Source organism: Oncorhynchus clarkii, chromosome 2 (assembly GCF_045791955.1).
Source record: "Oncorhynchus clarkii lewisi isolate Uvic-CL-2024 chromosome 2, UVic_Ocla_1.0, whole genome shotgun sequence".
Lineage (NCBI taxonomy): Eukaryota > Metazoa > Chordata > Actinopteri > Salmoniformes > Salmonidae > Oncorhynchus > Oncorhynchus clarkii.
Window position 1 is genome coordinate 85,859,348 of NC_092148.1, and position 18,039 is coordinate 85,877,386.

At 43.1% G+C, this 18,039-nt stretch overlaps 1 protein-coding gene across 3 annotated transcripts in view; it reads left to right on the forward strand.

The window, feature by feature from the left end:
• The first annotated feature begins 12,614 nt into the window (after positions 1 to 12,614).
• The window catches only part of LOC139375378 (anoctamin-1-like), a 105,328-nt gene continuing 99,903 nt past the window's right edge, over positions 12,615 to 18,039 (forward strand). Inside the window, exon 1 of one of the 3 annotated variants that reach the window (XM_071117139.1) lies at positions 12,615 to 12,841. The gene's annotated coding sequence lies outside the window, so the exon portion shown is untranslated. Of the gene's footprint in view, positions 12,842 to 14,214; positions 14,431 to 18,039 lie in introns of those variants that run through there. The other 2 variants (XM_071117114.1, XM_071117123.1) reach the window with 2 other exon arrangements.

An 18,039-nucleotide genomic window follows, 5' to 3' on the forward strand; every position in this document is an offset into this window, starting at 1 on the left:
GAGCTTCAAATATATCCCTTAGCGCCTGGTTGCTCCTTTCTTCCTGCGTTGTGTATAACCCTTCACATGTGTCTTCATCGGTGGTTTCCTGGAATATCTGCCGTAAACGTTGGGTCGCTATTTCTTCCTCTGCTGCAGAGGACGAGGACGCGGCTATGTCTCCTTGTAGGACTACTACCTCGGGCTTGGATTTTCTCTTCCTTCCTGTCCCCCTTCTTCCCGTGCATAACGTCATCTGCCGAAGCTCCTTATATAGGGGACAGTCTCTCCCGATCAATAATGGCACCTTCAGCTGGGGCACTTTCCCTGCCCTGACTGTACACCTTCCTTTTGGAGTGAGAATAGGCAGATTCACAGTGGGGTAATAGTGGGTGTCTCCATGGATACAGGATACGGCTACTTTGTCTGGTAGCAGTGCTGCGGAGGTCACCATCCGCTCCTCTACTAACGTAACCATACTTCCCGAGTCGAGAATAGCTACCACATCTTGTCCTTCGACTCGCACTGGAATCTCTGAGGCTGGGGCTATCTCTGCTAACCAACAGTGTTGATCCTGCCCCCTCAAAACGGGATGTGTGGGGATAGGCAGTGATGACTCTGTGACCATGGGCTCATCCTTGCTAGGACATTGTGGGGCATAATGGTTGGGAGACTGACATTTATAACACCGACCCTGCTGTGTGGTGGCTGACTTCTCCCACCTCCGGGGGGGGTTTGGACGTTTCGGTGGCGGGCGCGCCGGGGTGAGTCGTGGTACGGGATTGGAAGACTCCTTCCGTTCCTCCTTGTCACTTTTTAACAACTCCCCTGTAGACCGATATGTTTCTACCGCCTGGGCTATGTCGTCGGCTGACAACGGGTTGGCTTGCCCCACAACCCTTTTTAAGTCACTGGGTAATTCTCTCAATATCTTGTCCACTACGAGAGTCTCTATCACATGTCCTACTCCCTTTCCAGGTTCTAGCCACTGTTTCGTCAGTCGTATTAATGCGAAGATCTGGGCACGGACGGGTTGATCAGCTGTATAGGTCCATTGATGGAATTTTACAGCCCTATCTCTGGCAGTCAGCTGGTACCGGGACAGGATCTCGGTTTTTAGTCGCCCATAGTCCGCAGCTTCGCAGGAATCCAGGTCAAAATATGCTTCCTGAGCCACCCCGGTCAAAAGAGGGGCTAATGCGCTCGCCCATTCTGTGGGCGGCCACTCTTCCAAGGTGGCCGTCCTTTCGAAGGTCATGAGAAAGGCCTCAATATCATCCTCCTTGGAGAGACGAGGTAAGATGGCGTGAGCAGCCGCTCTTGGCTTAACTCTAGGTTCTTCTCGTCGGCTCAGCTGTTGTTGCAGGAGTTCTATGGTTGTCTGCTGTGCCGTGATCAATTGTTGTAGTAGGGCGTTATCCATCGTTCTTGAATGGTTCCTCCGAGTCTACTGGAAGAATCTTGATTCACTCACTTATCCTTGTGTCACTCGTCCACCTAATACCTGCATTCTCCACCAATGTGAGCGGACCAACTAATTGGGCGTCACTCTAAAGCGGGAAGGTGGAATAAACGAGTCAGGAGGAAGTTTTCTTGATTGAACACAGTTCTCTATTGAGGGCATTGGGTCAACACAAACACTCCAACATAATCAATGAAAATCTTCCAAGGAAAAACATACATCTTCTTCTCCAGATGAAACAAGAACATAATAGGATTATCTTTAAACTACAACAAAAGTCACGGAATTGTCACCGTCTTAGTGGTTCTTCCTGGATAGCTCCTCTCTCTCGGTGGCCATCTTCCAGAGTTTCCCCCTCTCTGCTGGTTTCATTCTCTCTATTATAGGGGAAGGAGAGTATGTCATTAGTACCGTCAGCTGTGCTTAATTGCCTCTGGTTACCTTGTCTCCCATGCCTTGTTGGGCTACTATCCATGAGCCCAGCCTGCCCTCTGGTGGTCCTTCCACATAACACATATGAAATCATGTAGTAACCAAAAAGTTTGAAACAATCAAAATATATTTTATAATTGAGATTCTTCAAAGTAGCCTCCCTTTGCCTTGATGACAGCTTTGCACACTCTTGGCATTCTCTCAACCAGCTTCATGAGGAATGCTTTACCAACAGTCTTGAAGGTGTTCCCACACATGCTAAGCACTTGTTGGCTGCTTTTCCTTCACTCTGCGGTCCAACTCATCCCAAACCATCTCAAATGCATTGAGGTCGGGTGATTGTGGAGGCCAGGTCATCTGATGCAGCACTCTCCTTCTTGGTCAAATAGCCCTTACACAGACTGGAGGTGTGTTGAGTCATTGTCTTGGTGAAAAACAATTAAGCGCAAACCACTAAGCGCAAACCAGATGGGATGGCAAATCCCTGCAGAATGTGGGATGAGCAAAGCACCCCCATACCATCACACCACCTCCTCCATGCTTCATGACGGGGACCACACATGCAGAGGTCATCCATTCGCCTACTCCGTGTCTCACAAATTTGAAGGTGTTGTTGATTATTGTGATTTGTTTAAAACTTTTTGGATTACTACATGATTCCATATGTGTTATTTCATAGTTTGATGCCTTCACTATTATTTTAAAATGTAGAAAATAGTAAAAATAAAGAAAAACCCTGGAATGAGTAGGTGTCCAAACTTTTGACTGGTACTATACGTCGTCATGTCCACTACCCTTACCGCTTGATCAAAGGTGCAATATACAGCACTGACCCAAAGTCCTGTGACAAAGATATTCAGAGCTCAGACTGGTATAGCGAGGTCAAGCACCTCCTGGTATGTCACAGGGTGGACATTTTACCAGAGGCAACAACCCTAGCAACGAATTAAAAATTGAATGATTTATAGCAAAGGTTCTGCCAGACAAGACTTTCTCTTTTTGAATTATCTCTGGATTACACTATGATGCAATATTGAGCTAGAGTTTGGCAGCAGGTGTGTGTGTGTTTTCTGATATTGCTCAGCTCTATTAGACATGATGGTATATTTGTTGATTTATAGTCATTTTCATTGAACAATAATTACTGTGTGAACACCTAGACAACCATCTGAAAACAGGATTTTAGAAATGTTTGCAAAACAGAAATACCTTATTCATATAAATATTCAGACCCTTTGCTATGAGACTCAATTGAGCTCAGGTGCATCATTTTTTCATTTATCATCCTTGAGATGTTTCGACAACTTGATTGGAGTCCACCTGTGGTAAATTCCATTGTTTGGACATGAGTTGGAAAGGCACACACCTGTCTATATAAGGTCACACAGTAGACAGTGCATGTCAGAGCTAGAAACAAAGCCATGAGGTCAAAGGAATTGTCCATAGAGCTCCAAGACAGGTGTGTGTCAGGGCACAGATTTGGGGAAGGGTACCAAATTATTTCTGCAGCATTGAAGGTACCCAATAACACAATGGCCTCCATTATTCTTTAATGGAATAAGTTTGGAATCACCAAGACACTTCCCAAAGCCAAACTGAGCAATTGGGGAAGAAGCTTATGAGGTGACCAAGGACCCGATGGTCCCTCTGACAGCGCTCTAGAGTTCCTCTGTGGAGATGGGAGAACCTTCTGGAAGGACAACCATCTCTGCAGCACTCTACCAATCAGGCCTTTATGGTAGAATGGCAATTTGGAAGCCACACCTCAGTAAATCGCACATGACAGCCCACTTGGAGTTTGTCAAAAGGCACCTAAAGGTCTCTCAACCATGAGAAACAAGATTCTCTGGTCTGATTAAACTCTTTGACCTGAATGCCAAGCGTCACATCTGGGGGAAACATGGCACCATCCTTACCGTGAAACATGGTGGTGGCAGCATCATGCTGTGGTGATATTTTTCATTGGCAGGAACGGGGAGACTAGTCAGGATCGAGGGAAAGATGAACGGTGCAAAATACAGAGAGATCCTGCTCCAGTGCGCTCAGGACCTCAGACTGGGAGAAAGGTTCACCTTCCAACAGGAAAATCACCCTAAGCACACAGCCAAGACAACGCAGGAGTGGCTTTGGGAAAAGTCTTTGAATGTCCTTGAGTGGCCCAGCTGAGACTGGACTTGAGCATGATCAAACATCTCTGGAGAGACCTGAAAATACCTGTGCAGCGATGCTCCCCATCCAACCTGACAGAGCTTGAGTGGATCTGCAGAGAAAAATGAGAGAATCTCCTCAAATTCAGGTGTACTGAAGAATCTTGTAGCATCATACCCAAGAAGACTCGAGGCTGTAATTGCTGCCAAAGGTGCTTCAACAAAGTACTGAGTAACGGGTCTGAATACTTATGTAAATGTGATATTTCCAATTTTTATTTGTAAGAAATTTGCCAACATTTCTAAAAACCTGTAGATTGATGAGGGGAAAAAACTATTTAATACATTTTAGATTAAGGTTGTAAGGAACAACATTTGGAGAAAGTCAAGGGGTCTGAATACTTTCTGAATGCACTGTATTTGGGGAATGCTGACCTCTACTGGTTATCATGTTTCTGAGCAATGGCTCTAAATGTCCTTTTTACATCATTCAATCTTTGCTCAAAATAGGAGCGATGGACTCACTCCTACCAGAAGATGTCGCCAGTACTGAAGAACTGAAGAATTGGATAATGTATTTATTTAGAAAGGTATTTATTTAGAAAGTACAATCTAGTAAAATAGTAATTACACTGTTATAACCTACAGTATGAATGTATTTGCTTTAGAACATCTTTGGTCATTGGAAGGTTCCGAGAAGGGTTCCGGGCAGGTTCCGGAGTGTCCTTGGTCAGTGGCACTGCCGGCTGCAGGCTCCCGCCCTGTATGCGATGCACACTCACACACATACACACTCTACAGGCCAGGCGTCCCTCAGTGGTCCTCATGCCTCTAAGGACTGCTGCTGCACATCCAGCTGGGGATAATTAAACTGGATGCTCATTGTGAAATGGTGAGAAAGTGCCTTTATATACACGATGGGGTGCACACACACCCACACAAACACACTGCAGATGAGGAAAGGAAACCTATTAGCAAGGCTAATCTGTAATGTGTTTGTACACAAGAGGAGGAAAAACCAATTTGAACCTGCATTACACAGCAGTGGTCCAATTTGTGATTTAAAAGAAGCTACTGATGCAGCCTCCACCTTAAAGCAATGGGTTTAAATTCAGTTAAGACTGTTTTATTGGCATGTTGTACTCCATGAAAGCAAAGTCTGTTTGACTGTAGGATCCAAAGACAGGATAAAAATAGCAAAAAGCATTTAGTTTGTTTTGGTGAGAGAGCTGTAGCCTATCATGTTCTTTGTCCCAAATGTCACCCTGTTCCCTACATATGGGACTCTACATGGCACACTATTCCCTACATATGGCACCCTACATGGCACCCTGTTCCCTACATATGGGACCCTACATGGCACCCTATTCCCTACATATGGGACCCTACATGGCACCCTATTCCCTACATATGGCACCCTACATGGCACCCTGTTCCCTACATATGGCACCCTACATGGTACCCTGTTCCCTACATATGGGACCCTACATGGCACACTATTCCCTACATATGGGACCCTACATGGCACCCTATTCCGCCCATAGAGCCCTGGTCAAAACACAGCCCATGATGTGCGTGAGGACGTGGTCGCAGAGTCATGCTAGCATTGGTCATTCTCAGTGACCTTTGACCAGGCTGGGCCGGCGGTCTCTGGAGGCTGGCTGAACTCTGCCAGATCACTCTGTGTGTTCTTGCATCCACATCCAGCTGCTTCACAGGTCTATCTTAATCACTAACTCATCCTCCCCAGAGGTCCCCTGGGGACAAGGACAGGAACATAGAAGCCTTTAAAAGGCTGTCGGCTGTAAACAGGGAGTTCATTGAGATGTACACTACTTGAGGACTAACATGGCTATATTGATCTATAAGTTAAAAAAAAAGAATATTATCAGGAAAAGTAATGTGACCAGAGCAACTTCCTTATGATTCCATTTCCTGTTTCTTATACCAGCCCCCAAAACTCCCCCATCCCCTCCCTTTGCACAATCCCACCCACCAACCATAAAGTGTGGTGTCCTGTGTGAATTTAAGTATGCTCTCTTTAATTCTCTCTCTTTTTCTCTCTATCTCTCTTTCTTTCTTTCTCTCTCTCGGAGCACCTGAGCCATGCCTCAGGACTACCTGGCCTGATGACACCTTGCTGTCCCCAGTCCACCTGGACGTGCTGCTGCTCCAGTTTCAACTGTTCTGCTTGCGGCTATGGAACACTGACCTGTTCACTGGATGTGCTATCTGTCCCAGATCTGCTGTTTTCAACTCTCTAGAGACAGCAGGAGCAGTAGAGATACTCTGAATGATCGGCTATGAAAAGACATCTGACATTTACTCCTGAGGTGCTGACCTGTTGCACCCTCGACAACCACTGCGATTGTTATTATTTGGCCCTGCTGGTCATCTATGAACATTTTAACATCTTGGCCATGTTCTGTTATAATCTCCACCCGGCACAGCCAGAAGAGGACTGGCCACCCCTCATAGCCTGGTTCCTCTGTAGGTTTCTTCATAGGTTCTGGCCTTTCTAGGGAGTTTTTCCTAGCCACTGTGCTTCTACACCTGCATTGCTTGCTGTTTGGGGTTTTAGGCTGGGTTTCTGTACAGCACTTTGTGACATCAGCTGATGTAAGAAGGGCTTAATAAATAAATGTGATTGATTGATTGTAGATATAAGTTTGGAACAATCAACATTCGGTCTGTATAATTTAAGATCCACAGATTAGGGCCTAATTTATTTATTTTAATTGACTGATTTCTTTATAGGAACTGTAACTCAGTAAAATATTTTAAATTTGTGTATTTTTCGCAGCGCTAGCTATGCCACCAGAGACTCTGGGTTCGCGCCCAGGCTCTGTCGCAGCCGGCCACGACCGGGAGGTCCGTGGGGCGACGCACAATTGGCCTAGCGTCATCCGGGTTAGGGAGGGTTTGGCCGGTAGGAATATCCTTGTCTCATCGCGTACCAGCGACTCAGGTGGAGGGCCGGGCGCAGTGCACGCTAACCAAGGTCGCCAGGTGCACGGTGTTTCCTCCGACACATTGGTGCGGCTGGCTTCCAGGTTGGATGCGGGACTGTGTTAAGAAGCAGTGCGGCTTGGTTGGGTTGTGTTTCAGAGGACGCATGGCGTTCGACCTTCGTCTCTCCCGAGCCAGTATGGGAGTTGTAGCGATGAGACAAGATAGTAGCTACTAAAAAACAATTGGACACCATGAAATTGGGGAGAAAAGGGGGTAAAAAAAAAGTGTTGTATGTTGCATTTATATTTTTGTTCAGTATACTGTACATTGAAATATATGGGTCATATTCACCTATCTCTAAAACAAATAGCTGAACCAAACATACTCTACCAGGGGTAAACGTGATCCCACGCCACAAGTTCAGACAACAGATGTTTTTTATTATCTGTAAAAAAGAAAACGGGTAATTAGTCATTTATGTATAGCATCCTGTGTTTCTATTCCCATGCAGTGAAATAAGGACTGGTGGTAAACAATCAGACAGGATAAATACTCAGTCATGATGCTCCCCTGATTCAGATGACTCATTCAGCCCTTTTCAGTCTATGTTTTACATTTCCCAGGAAACAACATGTATTACAATATCGTGAAGAGAATTGAGGAGAATAATGTGTTGGGTAGTATTTTGGTAAGGTGGAATATTTGATTAATTAAGAAACAATTCCAAAATATACTGCATGAAAGAGCAATGTGTGGTTCTTATACTGTTTTTCCTCAACTAAAATATGAAGGATGATTATGATTAAAGAGAATATCTTCACACACAAGTGCCTGCCTGTTCATCCTAGCTGGTCTAATTTCACATTTTCTTTAAACTTCAAAGACGAACGCAGCATATTTATTATAAGCCTATAGTCTTATTCATAAATCATGTATCTAACTTTGACTACAATGATTGCCTTATTGTCTAATTTCCTTTACACTACCAACATGGATGCAGTGTATCTATCATGTAATTAAGTGCCTTTCTTTTCCATATATCATGTATCTAGCTTCCTTGCGGCCTTGACTAAAATGATCCAATGAGGTGTTGTTGATTAGAAGCAGGAAATGGTCTACAGGCCTACAGGGTCCTTCTGGGAGCTGTTGCTGCTCTGTTGCATGGGGAGCTGTGGTTCTGAACTGCCACAGATATGGATGGGAAACCATCGCCCCGACACCACTTCCCACGATGTCATTCTTCCCTCAGCCTCTGGCCTAGCAGATGCTGCTGTGTGTCTCTTTCTCTCTGTGTGTCAGTGGCGGTCGGTGCCGTTTAAGATGAGGGAGGATGATGATATTTTTAATGAGCATGGCCTTATTTATATTACAGCATATTGGATGACTGTCATTTATATTCCATTCACCCAGCTCAATGTAACATCGATATTAGGCTACTACATGATACAAACATTTCTCTATACCCATTGCTACAGCCTAGCTTACAAATTCAAGTTTATAACGTAGGGGCACATGTTCGTCGAAAGACAAATTGGAGTAATCAAGGTGACAGACAGTGACACATTCAATACCACCTTGCACACTCCCTCTAAGCCAAACCTTCATACCATAACTGCCAACCCCGGGCGCCGATGACGTGGATGTCGATTAAGGCAGGCCCCCGCACCTTTCTTATTCAGAGGGGTTGGGCTAAATGCGGAAGTCATATTTCAGTTGAATGCATTCAGTTGTACAACTGACTAGGTATCCCCTTTACCTTTCCCTTACCGCTACATACAGCCTACATCATTGTCACCATATTAGCTAATGTAATAGTCAACATAGATACTAGAACTACTGTGTTAGTAAACCCGACCCAATCATGCAGTACAGTGTACAGCAAGCAGTTTAGCAGTTACTCCGGTGGGCCCCCGTGGCAATAAATTCATCAAACCCGAAAGCTTACCTTGACTTGGAAGATTTCCAGTGTTGGATTTTCAGTGTTGGATAGATTTCCAGTGTTGGATAGCCAGATAGATAACATAAATACCATTCCTCTGTGTTTGTGCTGGGTGTTTGAGTAGGCTAAATTAGCTAACAGCACTAGCTAGCTAAGTAAGTGAAAGTGAAAAAAATTAAGAAAAATACAGTTAGATCTCTCTCGCTGCTGCTTCTAATTGATTTTGGAAGAAATTAATTTGTCCAACTATTGGCTTTCTCTCTCTGTGAGTCAACTACTCGCCACATGTAATGCACTGCAGTGCTAGCTAGCTGTATCTTGTGATTTCAGTACTCGATTAATTCTCTGATCCATTGATTGGGTGGACAACATGTCAGTTCATGCTGCAAGAGCTCTGATAGTTTGGAGGATGTCTACCGGAAGTTGTCATAGTTGGGGCTGTGGCGGTCACGAAATTCTGTCAGCCGGTGATTGTCAGCCAGTGATTGTCAGTTCATGCTGAGTTCTGGTAGGTTGGAGGACGTCCTCCAGAAGTCGTCCTAATTAATATGTAAGTCTATGGAAGGGGCCTCCTAGGTTTTGTATTGAAGTCAATGTACCCAGAGGAGGATGGAAAATAGCTGTCCTCCGGCTAAACCACGGTGCTACCCCAGAAAGTGTTGTTGTTTGAATATATTTAGTATAGTTTTATCTAAAAAGGATAACTAAGTGTTTCACTATTTTTATTTTTATGAAATTCACTGAGTAGGATGGTCCTCCGAGGAGCTTCCACTGGTGTATGTGTGTGTCTGTCATAACTCACTCATTGGGTTAAAAGAAGAATGAATGTCAGATAGAATGCTGGATGTGGATGAATTGATAGCATTGCTCTTACTTTCAACTGCTGTGAAACAATTTGCAACTGTGCCACTCAGTGTGACGTTTGAGCCTTGCTGTGTGACGTTTAATTGTGCCTTTTGGACCAATGTCAGTTTTTTCAGTGAGTTTGTGAAATTGTATGACAGAGATGTGTGGCATCTCAAAGCTGTATGAGTTCCTATAATATTGCAAGACCATAAATCACGCATCCTTAACAATTACTGAAGAGATCTGCCCTCATAGTTGACTGCTGCTGGTTGTAGAATGTGTGCCATGAAATATTAACCATTTCTGAAAGCCTCTGATATCTGTTTGTATCCAGAACAGACTTGGGTTTAAATGCTATTTGAAATAATTTCAAATACTTTAGCTGTTCCTAACTGAGCTTACCTTCTCTATGGGACCAATAGAGAAGTCCCAAAAGATCCCCAAAATGCAAACCCCACCCACCTGCCATTCCAGGTATGCTAAAGAAAACACTCAAATTTGAAAGATTCTAAATAGTATTTGAACCCAGGTCTGCTCCAGGTTATGTTATCTACAGTAGCACAGCAGACTATTGTGTTGGCTGTCTGTCTGGCTGGCTTCTCTATCTTGCTGGCTGGCTTCTCTATCTGGAAATCAACTCACAAGAAGCTAGATGGTTACATAAAACAACCAACACAAAACGTTTTCTGTAATGGAATGAAATGCTTAAAATTCAAAGTCTTTCTTAGGCTCTTGATTTGATTACCACTTATTTAATATTGCACCAAAGAACAAAAAACAATGGGTTTGTTTCACTCTCAAGAATGAAAGATCCAGGATGGTCTTTAATAATATTGAAGTGGCATGGCCACTGAGTTCTTGTTCTAATGGCTCACTTGGAATATGTTCTGGGATTCAGCTGATAACATTGAGGAGTTTACAACATCAGCCACCAACTTAATTAATAAGTTCATCGACAAAGTTGTCCCCACAGTGACCGTACGTACATACTCCAACCAGAAGCCATGTTGCCGTAGGCAACATCTGTACTGAGCTAAAGGGTAGAGCAACCACTTTCAAGGAACCCTACACCCATCTGGACGCTTATAAGAAATCCCACTATGACCTCCGATGAGACATCAAACAGGCAAAGCGTCAATACCGGACTAAGATGGAATCCTACCACGCCGGCTCTGACGCTAGTTGGATGTGGCATGGCTTGCAAACTATCACGGATTACAAAGGGAAACCCAACCGCAAGCTGCCCAGCCTACCAGATAAGGTAAATGCCTTCTATGCTCGCTTTGAGGCAAGCAACACTGAACCATGCATGAGAGCACCAGCTGTTCCGGATGACTGTGTGATCTCGCTCTCCATAGCCAATGTGAGTAACACCTTTAAACAGGTTAACATTTGCAAAGCCGCGGGGTCAGACAGAATACTAGGACACGTACTGAGAGCTTGCGCTGACTAGCTGGCAAGTTTCATCACTAACATTTTCAAGCTATCCCTGAACCTATCTTTAATACCAACTTGTCTTAGCAGACCACCATAGTCCCCGTGCCCAAGAACGCCAAGGTAGCCTGCCTGCCTAAATGACTATCACCCCGTAGCACTTACATCGGTAGCCATGAAGGGCTTTGAAAGGCTGGTCATGGCTCACATCAACACCATCATCCCAGACACCCTGGACCTACTCCAATTTGCCTACCGCCCCTAACAGATACACAGATGACACAATCTCTATTGCACTCCACACTGCCCTCACCCACCTGGATAAAAGGAATAGCTACAGTACATAGCTACCTCAATTACCTCGTAACCTTGCACATTGACTCGATACTGGTGGTCCCTGCATATAGCCATGTTATTTTTTACTTGATTTTGTTATTCATTATTTAATGTGTATTTATTTCTTATGTCACTATTTCTATTTGAATTATAATTTGTTTTATATTCATCTTCAATTCTGCATTGTTTGAAAAGGACCTGTAAGGAAGCATTTCACTGTTAGTCTACACCTGTTGTTTACTAAGCATGTGACAAATAAAATGTGATTTGATTTGATTTTACTTGTGACTTGAGTTTGTTTGTCTGCTTGAACTGCGTATGTGATGGCAAATCTGATTATTCAATTGGCATTTAATTGTAAGAATGTTGGCCAAATCTTAAGCCTATAATGTCTTGTGCTTCATTCACATTTGGATTACAATTTTGGGAGGAAATCTCCCTTATTTTTCAGCTTGAAGTCATACGAGTTCAACAACAACTCAAATACTCAGGTAGAGTTTTACCTGGTCAGGTAAAGAAAAGCTCTGGCTTAGCATTTGATGTGATCTCGCATAGTAACTAATGTCAAGCAGTAAACAAGCGAGATTCTCTCCAAACAGGACAACCTTAAAGCCATAGCATATGATGATTAGGCTACCATCTGATTGTTATCATTATGCATAACTAAAAGTGTTATTGCAAGTAGTTGATCCCATCACAACAACGGTTGAGGTATCAAAGCCAAATGTGAGGGTTGTAGTATGTCTTGTAGGTTGCACAATGTCTACTACAGATTAAGATATATTTTTACATCTAAAAACCACAGGCACTGCTCATATTTGCTTGCAGTGCACCTTTTTACATTTTACATGGTGTAGTACCTAGCTATTAAGTGGATTGGTTAGGCTATCATTGTTAGTTGCGTTATTTGTAGAACAGAGAATAATTCCCGCCTACACAATCAAAGTGAAGTAGGATGTCTCTTGCATATGGATCAAAACCCAGATGGCCTGCGTAAATATGTAATTATTGAGTTGGGCTTGTTTGGTACCTTAATTAAATTGAATCTACACCATTAGAAATAGGACTGAGACGTCAACCGCGCAGGGACTGCCTCAGACATAGATGTTCATGCATACCTCTGCCTGAAAACTTTCTGCGCGACTCGAGGAAGGAGGGCTCGTGCGCTTGTGCAATTGGTTGACAAGAGCGCAGCGCGCTGACTGTCCTCCGAACAACGAGAGGCTGACTGCTTAGTCGTTATGGATTTAAATTACCTGTAAACAGTATCAGCAGGTTTGACAGGACATCCTTACACTATTTCATCAATTGCAGGTAAAAAAGTGGCTGATACATATCTATATGATGTTGTTCAGTGGACGTGTCTGTGGTTCGGTGGGGATGTTGAAACAATGACTAGCCTTTTCACAGTAAACTATTATTTTGTATGTTTAAATGAATATTTAAAAATGATACATGCCATCTCAATTCCTATCGCAGGACAATAACACCCTTTAATATGCATGCTTAATAACGATGTAAAACATTAAACGAGATGTGTATCTCTTTCTCGAAGGTTTTGTGAATAAATATACGTTTTAAATTAGGATTCTGATATAAAATGCTGTGAACTAGTTCTTCACTTTGTTTCTTGCTTCTTTAACCTAAACTGTAAAGAGAGCATGTTTACATGCTGCAGTGATGTAGACTGGTTGGACTCGGCAAGGTGAGAGGCAATTCAAACAGAGAGAGCTGCTGATAAGGTTATAGTTTTGAGTCTGAGCGAGCGTCAACAAAGTTTTGTTGTACTGTACAGACATGAAACGAGGCTAGACAAATTGTTAAAGTGAATTAGACAGTAGTTTAAGTTTTCAGGCAGCTCGGTGGCAATTATAATTCTGTATTTCATATTACAGTACACCTACTGTAATATAAATACGATATCGAAGCAAGTACTTATGTAATGACACACAGTACAATACCGTTAAATGGACTATTATACTGTAATTACAAGGTATTGGTGCAAGCAGGTTGGCTGCTAGGTAAACTGTTTACTCATTACAGTATATTAATGAATAGTTGGTGTTTTATATCACTTGCACGTCTAGAGGCCATAAGAAAGGCTTCCAAACTGGCAGCGATTACAGGGAAATGCAGACAAAAAGGACATGGCAAGATGCTCAACCAATTAAGGTTTAAGACTTGTAGCCTTGTCCCTATACACTTTAAATCGACGGGGACATAGGAAAATCATTGGTACAGCCTTCTCACTCACAGGTGTAACAAATAAAGCATCTTACGAGGCACACCTCAAAAAAATGGTAATAAGCCAGAAACAACAATAACATGCACACATTAGGGGTCAAAAGGTTTTCGGTGTTCCAAAGATAGGTACTGTATTCTATGGGATGGAATTACAGTCCCATTTGAGAGACAGGATTCTTTCCCTGGCCTCACCATTTTCCCACAAATGCACCATAAATGACAGTATTCTGCAGTAAAACGTTTCAGAGTATTTTACTGTTATTAATACTCCCAAATTACCGTATAATATACAGTTTTCCGTTACAGTGCAACTGTACAAAATGTGAGTATATTATTTGGTAGACAAACATTAAGCTATCCGTTGACAGTTTAAAATAGGGAGCTACAAAGGTCAGTCCTAAATTACACTGACTGACTCCAAGCGCATTGTTTCTGTCCGAAGCTATGCCTGATAGCAGAGTGACCACAACGTCCAGTTTACCTTTCCTATTGTCGGATATGATTTAGTGATGAATGCCGAGCTTGAGGAGGGGAACCCATTCTGATTCTAGGGTGTCATGTATACTAATCCAGGACCGAGTGAAGAGTTTTCCCTGTGGTGGAACCCTCGCCTGTCTTTGTCAGTCAGGTCTGTGTGCACTTTGCAAGGCTGTCAGAAGGTAATTTTGTCAATGCTGCATGCGTTGTGTGTTCGGAGGGTGACGGCAGGGTATTATTATTCCAGTTGAGTCAGGAACCAAAGCCCCTCGGTAGTGACCAGTGAATGCATTCTGTCACATGACGGCTCGCTCAGCTGTTCGATTTCACTTACAGGCATATCGATTTAACCAGGGGCACAGTCAAACGGATTGGGAAGTCGTTCCCAATGTGCTCTTCCAAGTCTTGAAGGTTATCAGTCATCACTCGTATGGGACACTTACAGATGCTGTTTTCTGTTAGAAACATATATTTTTTTCATCACACAGAAAGTCAACCAAGTCTAATTTTTACATCCATTGTGAATGACAGCAGTTCCTCTCTCAATGTGAAAAATATTTCCAACACTCCTCAATAATCACCAATCCTCCGTGTGAAATAGAACATTGTCATTCTCTAATCCCGTGCCTTCACATAGTTTTCCGAACAGGCGGGCGCGCAGTGGATGTGGTTTTATGTAGTTTACAATCAAAGTTACCTGGTGCAGCATATCTCTGACTTCTGTGCTCAGCTCTTTTGAGGACATTTGCTCTCGGTGTAACATAGAATGCGTCTATATGAGAGAGGGAGACATTCATAACTAGAGTGCATATGCCCGCGCTCCGTCCCGCCATAGATGGAGCCCCATCTGTGCAAAACCCCACCATTCAATCCCATGGAAACTGTTTTTGGCCAATATGGCCACGCAGCACACTGAACAGCCCCATGTGCAGTTGCATGCTCGGGAATCGTGAGACAGAAAAATGTCGTGAATAGCATCCCCCGACATGTATAGAGAACAAAATTCAATGCATGGGCATCTCTGTCCTCACATTAATGTCAATTTAGAGAGCATACACTGGGGAGTTTTTGAATCGTTCAGCAGTTAAGAGTTTCGTTATGATTGCTAGCAATAGCATAAATTATTCGTTTAACAGTGTTATCTGACAAAGCTATTGATCTGTGTTTCTGTGCCTCTGCCTCCCCACACATTATTTTCACCACATCAATTGCGTCCGGTAATATCAAAGTCTCTGCAATAGTCTGTGTGGTTTCAAGGCGTAGCGGACCGAACCATTCACGGTGGGGATGATTCAAGTGTAATGGTCAAGTGCAGACTTTTTCCATGATCTAAGGGGCTCTGGTTGAATTGTAAATTTTAGATTGAAATCATTTGAATTTAGAATTTTCAGGTTAACCACATTACAATGATTTTGATACAACGACTATATTATAATATATCTATATATTTTTTTTGTTTGTAGATTTATATTTTTTCCAGATTTTGGTAATTATCCGGCAACCCCATTTTCATATAAGACGACCCCACATGGGGTTGTGACCCTTGGTTTGGGAACGTTGTCTTAATGTAACTGTCCATAGAAAAGATAAATTTTAAAAGTTAATATTCTGTTAACTCATACCTAAATAATGTTGCTGACTCATCCTACGGTATACCCGTATTTGTGGATAAAGCATAAATTGGCAAAAAACATTTAAAAAAAACACCAAAAAGTTGTACCTTAAACACACAGTTTCCACAATTCTTGCTATTTCCTCATAGGTGATGATGTCATACTCCTGCAGAGGATGAGCTGGCAAATCATCAATTTACTCACATTCATGTGTTGTTGGGGCATGCCCACACCATTCCAACACAGAAAAAAACTGCTTTTTAACACTTAATTAAAAAATATGTAAATGAAAACTATTTCACCCATATTGTAAGTAATTATAGGTCATATTTCATAGAAATATTGAAACACTGGACAGTTACTTTAATAATCACTGTGCAGTTCGGCTAATAATGTATTTGCTCACACATTAGACATTTTCTAAAGCTCAAGGGCCCCCTGAAATCTGAAGTGTCATTAGGTCTGGGTCCTACATGCATGTGCTGTCAACGTGCATTTGAAACAATTTGATATGGTTACACTGTGTAAGTTCAGTCAGATTCCTTAAGTCAATATCTGCTATGGAATTACTAGGTGTTTACGCACATCACATACTACTTTACCTGTAGGGCCCCTGAAATCTGCAATGTCATTTGATCTGGGTTCCTAGAAGGACTCACTGCTACACCACTCTTCCCATCTCTGCCCTGGGGGCCATCATGTGATAGATGCTTTTTGGGATGTATAAAGTCAACACAGTGTCAACACATTGGGGTCACATTCACTTGCAAGGTTGTCCTATGACCTATATGCAGTCCCATCGAGTCAATGAATCAAATTTATAATACCCTTTTTCCATCAGCAGTTGTCACAAAGTGCTTTTACAAGTAACCTAGACCCCAAATATTGTGCTTCCTAGAAGGAAGAAACCTAGAGAGGAACCAGGCTCAGAATCACTTTATTCACCAAGTACATTTTCACTTACCTGGAATTATACTTGGTGAATAAGTGCTGCCAGCAATAGTCAATGTACAGACAGAATAATGACACAAGGTCAACATAGTCAGCATACAGCATATACTATATAAATACAGAAAACGTAAAACTCTGAAGTAAAGCTGATTTACAGTGATGATGTCCAATTTACAGAGGGGAAATATTGATACATGAAGAGGAAGGGATGCTGCCATGACAAATACAGCATATACAGATACAGTGATGTCCATAGTGTAAATGCAGTATAGTGCCGTTATTAGAATAAAAGGGAGTTGATGGCAAAGTGCAGAGATATGACAAGGTTCAGTGATAGGACAAGGTTCAGTGATAGGACAAGGTGCAGTGATAGGACAAGGTTCAGTGTCAGGACAAGTTGCAGAGATAGGACAAGGTTCCGTGATAGGACAAGTTGCAGAGATAGGACAAGGTTCAGTGATAGGACAAAGTTCAGTGTCAGGACAAGTTGCAAAGATATGACAAGGTTCAGTGATAGGACAAGGTTCAGTGATAGGACAAGTTGCAGAGATAGGACAAGGTTCAGTGATCGGACAAGGTGTGGAGATAGGACAAGGTGCAGTGATAGGACAATGTGTAGTGATAGGACAAGTGACAGGGCAAGGTGTAGAGATAGGACAAGGTGCAGTGACAGGACAAGGTGCAGTGATAGGACAAGGTGCAGTGATCGGACAAGATGCAGAGACAGGACAAGGTGCAGTGATCGGACAAGGTGCAGTGATCGGACAAGGTGCAGTGATCGGACAAGGTGCAGTGATTGGACAAGGTGCAGAGACAGGACAAGGTGCAGAGACAGGACAAGGTGCAGTGATCGGACAAGGTGCAGTGATCGGACAAGGTGCAGTGATAGGACAAGATGCAGTGATCGGACAAGCTGCAGAGACAGGACAAGGTGCAGTGATCGGACAAGCTGCAGAGACAGGACAAGGTGCAGTGATCGGACAAGGTGCAGTGATCAGACAAGGTGCAGTGATCAGACAAGGTGCAGTGATCAGACAAGGTGCAGTGATAGGACAAGGCGCAGCAATCGGACAAGGTGCAGAGATAGGACAAGGTGCAGTGATAGGACAAGGCGCAGCAATCGGACAAGGTGCAGAGATAGGACAAGGTGCAGTGATAGGACAAGGCGCAGCAATCGGACAAGGTGCAGAGATAGGACAAGGTGCAGTGATAGGACAAGGTGCAGCG